The sequence below is a fragment of the Rana temporaria genome, chromosome 5 (assembly GCF_905171775.1).
Source record: "Rana temporaria chromosome 5, aRanTem1.1, whole genome shotgun sequence".
In the NCBI taxonomy this organism is placed as follows: Eukaryota; Metazoa; Chordata; class Amphibia; order Anura; family Ranidae; genus Rana; species Rana temporaria.
In genome coordinates, this window is record NC_053493.1 from 26,546,308 (window position 1) to 26,556,926 (window position 10,619).

A 10,619-nucleotide genomic window follows, 5' to 3' on the forward strand; every position below is an offset into this window, starting at 1 on the left:
ACGCCGCCTCACTTCTACCTGAATCTGGCCCTATGTTTGCTGCCTTGCTAAATAAAAGTGCAGGACTACCTTGCTTGGACTGTTTCTGGCTCGTGTAGGGTTTAGTGCTGCCAATACCATTAGGTACATACTTACATATAGCTAGATTCACAAAGACTTACGACGGCGTATCAGTAGATACGCCGTCGTAAGTCAGAATCCACGCCGTCGTATCTTTAAGCGTATGCTCAAATTGAGATACGCTTCTCTGTTGTTAAGATACGACCGGCGTAAGTCTCCTACGCCGTCGTATCTTAGCTGCATATTTACGCTGGCCGCTAGGGGCATGTACGGCGATTTACGCTGAGAATATGCAAATGAGCAAGATACGCCAATTCACGAACGTACGGACGCCCGTCGCAGTAAGATACGCCGTTTACGTAAGGTGTTTTCAGGCGTACAGATAAACCACCAAAAAGATGGCGCAGCCAATGTTAAGTATGGACGTCGGGACAGCCGTCGAATTTCACATCGTTTACGTTGTTTGCGTAAGCCGATTCAGAATGGGGCTGGGCATAGGTTACGTTCACGTCGAAAGCAAGGAGTATTTGCGACGTGATACTGAGCATGCACGCGCATGCACTGTACGATCGGCGCTTCATTTACATGTATGGTAATGAATCATGAATTCATTACCATACAACACGCCCCCTACCTGCCTATTTTGAATTAGGCGGGGTTACGCCGGGCCATTTGCGCTACGCCAACGTAACTTAGGAGGCAAGTGCTTTGTGAATACTTTACTTGCCTCACTATCTTACGTCGGCGTAGTGCAAATGAGATGCGCTACGCTGACCTAAAGAAGCGCCGCCGTACGTAAATCTAGCTAATAGTTTATAGGGTTATAAAAAGACACAGGGCCACCCAGTGCAACGTGTGTGTGTGTGATTTTTATTCTTTAATAATTCCCATAGCCCCGTATATTTGCATTCCAAAGTTCTTATCCAAAGGAAGACCTCTAAAAGGTTTTTGAAGCTGTTGACACTGTCAGCTAGTACCAGTTCCTGTGGGAGGGAGTTATTAGGCCTGGATTCACGTAGAACCGCGTATCCTATTTACGTTACGCCCCCGCAACTTTGACAGGCAAGTGCCGTATCCTCAAACCAAAGTTGTGGCGGCGTAAAGTAAATAGGCCGGCGTAAGCCCGCCTAATTCAAATGTGGTAGATGTGGACGTGTGTTATGTAAATTGAATGTGACCCCACGTAAATAACGCTTGCGCCGTCCGTGAAAGTATCCCAGTGCGAATGCTCCAAATTAACCCGCAAGAAGCCAATGCTTTTGACGTGAACGTGAATGACGCTCAGCCCTATTCGCGAACGACTTACGCAAACGACGTAAAATTTTCAAAATTCGACGCGGGAACGACGTCCATACTTAAAGCGGATGTGCCACGGGAAAAATATATTAAAAGCCAGCAGCTACAAATACTGCAGCTGCTGACTTTTAATATAAGGACACTTACCTGTCCTGGAGTCCAGCGCCGATCGCAGCAGATGACGAGCCGATCGCTCGTCACCCTGCTGCTCCCCCCTCCATCCTCGGTGAGGGAACCAGGAAGTGAAGCGCTCCGGCTTCACTGCCCGGTTCCCTACGGCGCATGCGCGAGTCGCGCTGCGCCCGCCAATTGACTCCCGCTGTGTGCTGGGAGCCGAGTGTTCCCAGCATACAACGGGGGACGGACGGGAAGGAAGGAAAAAACCCGTCTTTCGCCCGTATCGTAGGGCCGGAAGTGGGTGCAGATACCTGTCTGTAGACAGGTATCTGCACCCCCCTCCCCCCTGAAAGGTGTCAAATGTGACACCGGAGGGGGGGAGGGTTCCGATCAGCGGGACTCCACTTTAGAGTGGAGATCCGCTTTAACATTCGTATGCCTCATATAGCAGGGGTAAGTTTACGCCGGGAAAAGCCTAACGTAAACGGCGTATCTGTATTGCGTCGGCCGGGCGTACGTTAGTGAATTCGCGTATCTAGCTGATTTACATATTTCTAGGCGTAAATCAGCGTACACGCCCCTAGCGGCCAGCGTAAATATGCAGTTAAGATACGACGGCGTAAGAGACTTACGCCGGTCGGATCTAATAAAAATCTATGCGTAACTGATTCTAAGAATCAGGCGCATAGATACGACGGCTCGGACTCAGAGTTACGACGGCGTATCTGGAGATACGCCGGCGTAACTCGTAAGAGAATCTGGGCCTAAATGTTTACTGTTCTAACAGTAAAGAACCCTTTCTGCAATGTAAGGCTGTACCTCCTTTTTTTGAACCTTAAACATACATACTGTATATTTTCCCTCTAAACCTGAGGAATGCTATCCCATCGCTATTTGTTGTACTAATATACACGGTATTAGGTTGTAGGAGGTGGGGTGTTCTGATTGCCTCGTTAAGTTCTACATGTTTTGGAGATGTCATGTATAGGCAGTGCTTTAACTGGGCCGGAACGCGGCGGTACTCAGTACCGCCACTTCCAAAAATGGCCCTGGAGAGTACCAGCACCTCTCTGTGCGCCCAGTACGTGGGTTTACAGTACCGGAACGCAGCCGGTGGGCTTGTCGAGTTGCGGGCCGGTAATGTGTGTCAGACAGGCAGCGCAGTCACAATAGAAACTGTATGCCGCCCCGCCGGAGCCGACTCACTGCTGCCGAGTGCGCTCCTGGCTCCCTTTCCTCTGTCCTGTCACTCAGCCTGCGTCTACAGTTCCTAGTGCTGCTAGTGTCTGGATCCTGGACTCAGGACTGCAACAGAAGAAAGTAAGAAAATAATTGACTGTATTGGAGGGAGGGGGGGTTGGACTGAGGTGACCATCAGTTTTTTAATAAAAAAATGGCAGGAAAAAATATTTTTGAGTTATTTTGAGCTTGCCTTCTCTAACTAAAAAAACCCACCATTAATTGCAGCCTCACTGTGCCACCAAACGCAGCCACTGTGCCACCAAACGCAGCCACTGTGCCCATCAAACGCAGCCACTGTGCCCATCAAACGCAGCTACTGTGCCATCAATTGTCGCCACTCTGCCCATCACACGCAGCCACTGTGCCACCAAACGCAGCCACTGTGCCATCACATGCAGCCACTGTGCGAACACACGCAGCCACAGTGCCATCAATTGTCGCCACTGTGCCATCACATGCAGCCACTGTGCCAACTCACACTGCCACTGTGCCATCAATTGTCGCCACTGTGCCATCAAACGCAGCCACTGTGCCCATCAAACGCAGCCACTGTGCCATCACATGCAGCCACTGTGCCATCACACGCAGCCACTGTGCCATCACACGCAGCCACTGTGCCACCATCAATTGTCGCCACTGTGCCCATCTAATGCAGCCACTGTGCCCATCAAATGCAGCCACTGTGCCCATCACACGCAGCCAAGGGTATTTTCATGTGAGCACCGGCGCCTAATAGAGTACCGGCACCTCTTTTGGCCCACTTAAAGCACTGTGTATAGGTCAATCCAATGCCTTGTACACACGTTTGGAATTTCCGATGGGGTAAATTCGGATGGAATTTTCGGAATTCCGTTCAAGCTGTCTTGCATACACACCGTCAGACCAAATTCCGACCGTCCAAAACACAGTGACGTAAAACACTACGACGAATCGAGAAAAATTAAGTTCAATGCTTCCAAGCATGCGTCGACTTGATTCTGAGCATGCATGTTTTTTTTCTCCATCGGAGTTCCACACAGACGATCGGAATTTCCGTCGAAAAATAAATAAATCATGTTCTATTTCTAAACTCCAACGGAAAAAAGTCCGGTCGGAATATCTGATGAAAAAAGTCCGTCTGACTTTTTTCATCGGAAATTTCGATCGTGTGTACAAGGCATTAGTTGTTTGAAATAACAATACGCAATGTTGCAGGCAGCTGTATGTAAGAAAAATATAAATCGCGCTACCTCAAACACCCTGCTTGCTAGACACCGGCGTGTGCAAGCTGTATGTAAATCGATTTTAATGTGCCTCTTTATCGTAAGGTAGGGTGACCAGACATCCCCAGTTTCCGGGGACAGTCCCAGGATTGAGGACACTGTCCCGGGACCAAGGGCCAGATCCTCAAAAGGGATACGCCGTCGTATCCCTGTTTCTATCTTTGGAACTGATCCACAGAATCAGTTTCCAAGAGATAGACAGAAGATCCGACAGGTGTAATAGTTTTACACTGCCGGATCTTAAGATGCAGTACCGCGACCGCCGCTGGGGGCATTCATCGTCGAAATTACGCGTCGGGTATGCTAATAGAGGAGTTACGTCGATCCTCAAAGCTTTTTCGCGTTCGCTACGTCGCCGCTACGTTAGTTTCCCGTCGCTTAGTTACACTTTTGTAAACCAGCCCTACTTTTACACAGCAGGCGTACTGCTGTGTAAAGTATGGCCGTCTTTCCCGCGTCAAATTTTTTAAGTTTACGTAGATTGCGTGAGCCGTACGGGAATACGGAAATACGCTACGCGCCGCCCGATCAAAAAATGACGTCACGTCGCGCAAAGCACGTCGGGAAATTTGCGTCACAAGCATGCGCGGGAGCGCGCCTAATTTAAATGGGACTCGCCCCATTAGATTAGGAACGCCTTGCGCCGGACGGATTTGAGTTACACCGCCGCAAATTTCCAGGTAAGTGTGTTGTGGATCGATACCTAACTTAGGAATATTGCAGCAGTGTAACTTAAATCGGTTAAATTACGTTGCGCTGCGGGGCTGTGGATCTGGCCCCAAGTCTGTCCCCGGTCCCCAGAAGTAACACTGCATGTGCCGACTAGTGTAGTGCGACAATAGAAAATACTCTGGATGCCGTGGGGAATGTGGAAAAAGGATGACAGCTTAGCCATCAGGGATGACATGATGGGGGCAAGTTTACTGAGGAGGAACAGGAAGTGAGAAATTCAAAGAAAAAAAACATTTAGAAGGGAAATGGAAGGAAAAGGTAAGTGAACCAACAATGCACTAGCTTAAAGGAATCTATTTAGAAAATAAAAACGAACCTTTAATACCACATTAAAGCGGTGGTTCACCCTAAAAACTACTTTTTCTTATTACACTGCCCCCCCACATTACAATACGATTAAGTCTCTTATTATTTTTTTCATGCTGTACATACCTTTGTACAGCATATTCACCCGTGGCATCCGGGTTGCGAGTCCCGCGGGAGTGGGCGTTCCTAACATGTCTGTGATTGACGTTTTGCCCAAAAACGAGCTCCCCCCCGTCGCGTAAGCCGCGTCACGATTGGCGAAAGGAGCCGAAACGGCGATGCGCATGCGCAGTATAGCGCCGACTTGCCGTTCGGCTCCTTTCGCCAACCGTGACGGCGCTTACGCGACGAGGGGGAGCTCGTTTTTGGGCAAAACGTCAATCACACACATATTAGGAACGCCCACTCCCGCGGGACTCGCAAGCCGGATGCCACGGGTGAATATGCTGTACAAAGGTATGTACAGCATGAAAAAAATAATAAGAGCCTTAATCGTATTGTAATGTGGGGGGCCAGTGTAATAAGAAAAAGTAGTTTTTAGGGTGAACCACCGCTTTAATATTTTGTGGACAGCGCCATTGTGGGGGTCCTCTGAGACAGATTGGCCGAGATTTAATGGCAGCGTAATTCTTGGGAAGTCATCTTGAAATGTTGGCACCTAGACTCTTGTTTATGACACGTCGGGCCAAATAGTTCTCAGCTATTTTTTCGGGGGTTCATGTTTACAGCCCTGAGATCCCCTCCCCCTTTGGTGTCTATTTTGGGGGGGGGGGGTTATTTTAAAGCCTGTGAGAAGGCTTCGGCGTGTACAGTTCCCGGTGACAGATTAACTTTTAATTAAAATGGATGGAGCTGACTGCACCATTAACAAAGCATTATCCCATGAGAACAGCTGCCTTCTCAAGTGTAAAACAAGCACAGAGCAGAAGCGTGTTTTCTTTTTATAGTAAATGCACAAACCATGTCAGGGCTGGAAAAAGCTGCAGAACAGGCTGTAAAATACCGGCGTGATAAAAATAAATAATTCAACATAAAATGCCAGTTACATTATATGTACGGCTTGCAACAGTCCCCAGTTCGTGCCGGGGGGAGGGGGGTTGTCAGTTTATCTGATGGACCCAAATCACACGTTTTTTTTTTAGGTAAATGTCCCTCTTCTGGGACAGATCTATAAATGTGGATTGAAAGATTTTTTATTTATTTTTTGGCATTGGGCTTCTTTAACTGTTCTAATACCAGGCACTTTCCCCCCTTCCTGCCCAGGCCAATTTTCAGTTTTCAGCGCTGTCACACTTTGAATGACAACTGCGCGGTCATGCGCACAATTACGTGTTTTTTCCCCCACACAAATAGAGCGTTCTTTTGGTGGTATTTAATCACCTCTGGGGGTTTTATTTTTTGCAAAACAAAAAAAAAAAAAAAAATTACTGAAAATGTTGAAAGAAAAAAAGTTTTTCTTAGCTTCTGTTAGAAAACGTTGAAAATATGTCATTTTTCTCCTTCACCGATGTGCGCTGATGAGGTGGCACTGATGGGCACTGATAGGCGACAGTGATAGGTGGCACTGACAGGCTGCACTGATGGACACTGATAGGCTGCACCGATGGGCACTGATAAGTTGCACTGATGGACACTGATAAACTGCACTGATGAGGCGGCACTAAAAGGCTGCACTGATGGGCACTGATGAAGCAGCACCGATAGGCTGCACTGATGGACACTGATACACTGCACTGATGAGGCAGCACTGATGAAGCAGCACCGATAGGCTGCACTGATGGACACTTATAAGCTGCACTGATGGACACTGCTAGGATGCACTGATGGGCACTGATGAGGCTTCACTGATAAGCTGCACTGATGGACACTGATAAGCGGCACTGATGGACACTGATGTGGCGGCACTGATAGGCTGCACTGATGGACACTAATAGGTTGCAGTGATGGACACTGATAAGCTGAAGTGACGGGCACTGATGAGGCGGCACTGATGAGGCGGCACTGATGAGGCGGCACTAGGGTTGCCACCTCATCCCTTTAAAACAGAACACATATGAATTACACAGGTTCTGTGGCTGATTAAGGTGGTAATTGAACTCAAGTGGAGCCTTATCTAAATTAAATCTGCCACAGAACCTGTGTAATTCATATGTGTTCTGTTTTAAAGGGATGAGGTGGCAACCCTAGGCGGCACTGATGGACACTGATAGGCTGCACTGATGGACACTGATGATATGAAACTGAAGGGCACTGATGAGAGGTCACTCATAAGCAGCACTGATGGTCACTGATTGGCAGCACTGACAGGCAGCACTGAAGGGCAAATGAGGAGGCACTAATATGCAGCACTGATGGACAGGTATAGGTGGCACTGATGCTTTGGGGAAAGTGCAGGGGCCCCCCATGCAGCTGGGGCCCCTGGGCAGTGCCCAGGTGTGCCCTCTCATTAAGACAGCCCTGCCTGAGACCTTGAAACACTAATGAGTCACATGACACGGCTGGGAAAATGGCTAATTGGGCTCAATTTGGACATTTTCACTTAGGGGTGTACTCACTTTTGTTGCCAGTGATTTAGACATTAATGGCTGTGTGTTGAGTTATTTTGAGGGGACAGTAAATTTACACTGTTATACAAGCTGTACACTCACTACACAACATTGTAGCAAAGTGTTATTTCTTTGTCACATGAAAAGATAGAATAAAATATTTACAGAAATGTGAGGGGTGTACTTACTTTTGTGAGATACTGTGTGTGTACATATATATATATATAGTTACACATATACACTGTGTAGTGCCTGGTTACTTCAAAGTACCGGTGCTATTTAAATTTGGAGGAGGATCAGAGTGTAGTTAATCTCTGATCTGGTTGATATGTTCAAATTGGATCTCTGTCTCAGCTTGGCTGTGCTGTGGGATTATTATGTTGTGCTGGGGTGTTCTTCCCACCCCAGTGCAGTAGGTGGCAGCAGTGGAGTCAAGGTTTGGGTGCTCTTCCCCAGCAGCCGGTCAGGAGGGTTGAGCCTCGCTGTGCATGCTGGGGGACGGTATTTATGGGGCAGACGCAATTGGTTCTGGGTCTTCTTCTTCAAGTGCGGCATCCACCTTTAGGGTGTCTGCACCACGGCGCCCCCGCGTTATGGCCTACCTGGCCGGGGCGTGCGTGCCTTGCTGAGTTCCTGGTTCCGGGACCATATGGGTCCGAAAAATTTGAGTCGTGGCCCGGGAGCCCAGTGGTCGACTGGGTTCCCAATCCTGAAGATCCCAAGCGGTATAGCTGTTCGGTGGGGAGTCCATCTGAGGAGAGCCAATGAGAGGCTGGCGATCCAATAGGGTCTCGACAATCCACCGGGGATCGAGGTATCCGGACACTGGGAGGCTGGTCACCTGTCAGTCGGTACCTGAAAGAAAGTAGAAGGAGATAGACATGTGCAAAAGGGAAAATTTTGTTTCGTTTCGTTTTAATTCGTTATTTAATTAATTTCGTTAAGTTAGGTTCGTTACATGTGTTAAATTCTTTTTCGGAACTCGTTCGTTTTCGACCGAATTTCGAAAAATCCGGTCGAATTCGGAAATATTTCGACCGTTTTCGGAATTCGTTCGTTTTCGACCGGATTTCGAAAAAAACGGTCGAATTCGAAAGTATTTCGACCGGATTCGACAACAAATAGTCTCTTTTCGAATATAATTTCGAAATTCGATCGGAATTCGAAAAAAAAAAAAAAAAAAATTCGAATTCCAAATCGAAAACCCGCGGACGAAATTCGATCGGAATTCAAAAAAAAAAAAAAAAAATCGAATTCCGATCGAATTTCGTCCGCGGGAGACTCCTTAAAAGGTTCGAGTGATACTCCGGCTGCCATGTCAGTGAGAGAGGCCTGTCCGGGTACGCTATTCCCACTCAGGCAGGAGTGGCGCAGGAAGTGTTACACGTGGGAGCAGGACTGTTTCCCTATAATCACGCCTGAATTTGCTGTTCTTCTTCTTCCTTCAACTCTTCCTTCTTCACCACAAGTTTATTGGTTTTACCCGCCTGGGTAATAAAGAGCACAGCAAAGAACGCTTGTTGTGGACATTCCTTTACTTCTGCTATATGCACCATTCACCCATGGGCATCCGCTCCATAGGGCAAGGGGGGTCGTTTGCCCCCCCCTGAAATCGCCAGGGAGAGCCAGGAGCAGGGCCGAACTGGCCAGAGGACAGAGGGAGGGGAGCGCCGTTTTATATAGTTTACCAGGCCTGTGCTTTGTTTGTTCCAACATCTGTTGCCACAGGTAACACTAGACTATTTTCTGATGTGTTTTTGGCAAGTCTGGAAACACAGAGCAAACGCAACACAGAGTTGTAGCCTAAGGCATAGGGCCAAATCCTCAAAAGAGATACGACGGCGTAACTGCTGTTACGCCGTCGTATCCCTGTTCCTAACTATGGAACTGATCCACAGAATCAGTTTCCCATAGATAGGCAGAAGATCCGGCATGTGTAAGGGACTTACACTGCCGGATCTTAGGATGCAGTACCGCAGCCGCCGCTGGGGGCATTTCGAGTCGAAATGCCGCCTAGCGTATGCAAATGAGCACTTACGGAGATCCACGAAGCGGTTTCGCTTCGTGAAATCTCCCTAAATGCTTACGCTGCAAGTGCAAAATTAGGGCTGCTTTTACAAAGTGTAAACTGTTTACACCTTGTAAAAGTAGACCCTCCTTCCTCGCGACGCGTTTTTTTTTTTGTTTTGAATTTTTTTTTTTTCGCCGTATCTTTTTTTTTTCCCGACGCAACTTTTTTACCCGGCGTGATCCTCAAAACTCGGCGTATCGTAAAACGGCGCGATGCACGTCGGGAAAAATGACGTCACGAGCATGCGCAGTACGGCCGGCGCGGGAGCGCGCTTCATTTAAATGGGAATCGCCCCCTGTTGATGAGGAACGCCTTGCGCCGGCCGGATTTAAGTTACACCGCTCAAAATTTCTAGGTAAGTGCTTTGTGGATCGGGCACTTAGGTAGAAATTTTGCGGCGGTGTAATCTAAATAGGAATATTTAAGTTAAGCCCGCTGGCTGAGGATATGGCCCATAGTTTCTAGTTGTCCCTTATTTAGAGTGCCTGTCCCTCTTCTGGAATCAGTGATGCAGGGTGCTGTGTAATGTAAAGGGGTCCAGAGCTGTGGGGTGCTGTGTAATGTAAAGGGGTCCAGTGATGCAGGGTGCTGTGTAATGTAAAGGGGGCCAGTGATGCAGGGTGCTGTGTAATGTCAAGGGGTCCAGAGCTGTGGGGTGCTGTGTAATGTAAAGGGGTCCAGTGATGCAGGGTGCTGTGTAATGTAAAGGGGGCCAGTGATGCAGGGTGCTGTGTAATGTCAAGGGGTCCAGAGCTGTGGGGTGCTGTGTAATGTAAAGGGGTCCAGTGATGCAGGGTGCTGTGTAATGTAAAGGGGGCCAGTGATGCAGGGTGCTGTGTAATGTAAAGGGGTCCAGTGATGCAGGGTGCTGTGTAATGTAAAGGGGTCCAGAGCTGTGGGGTGCTGTGTAATGTAAAGGGGGCCAGTGATGCAGGGTGCTGTGTAATGTCAAGGGGTCCAGAGCTGTGGGGTGCTGTGTAATGTAAA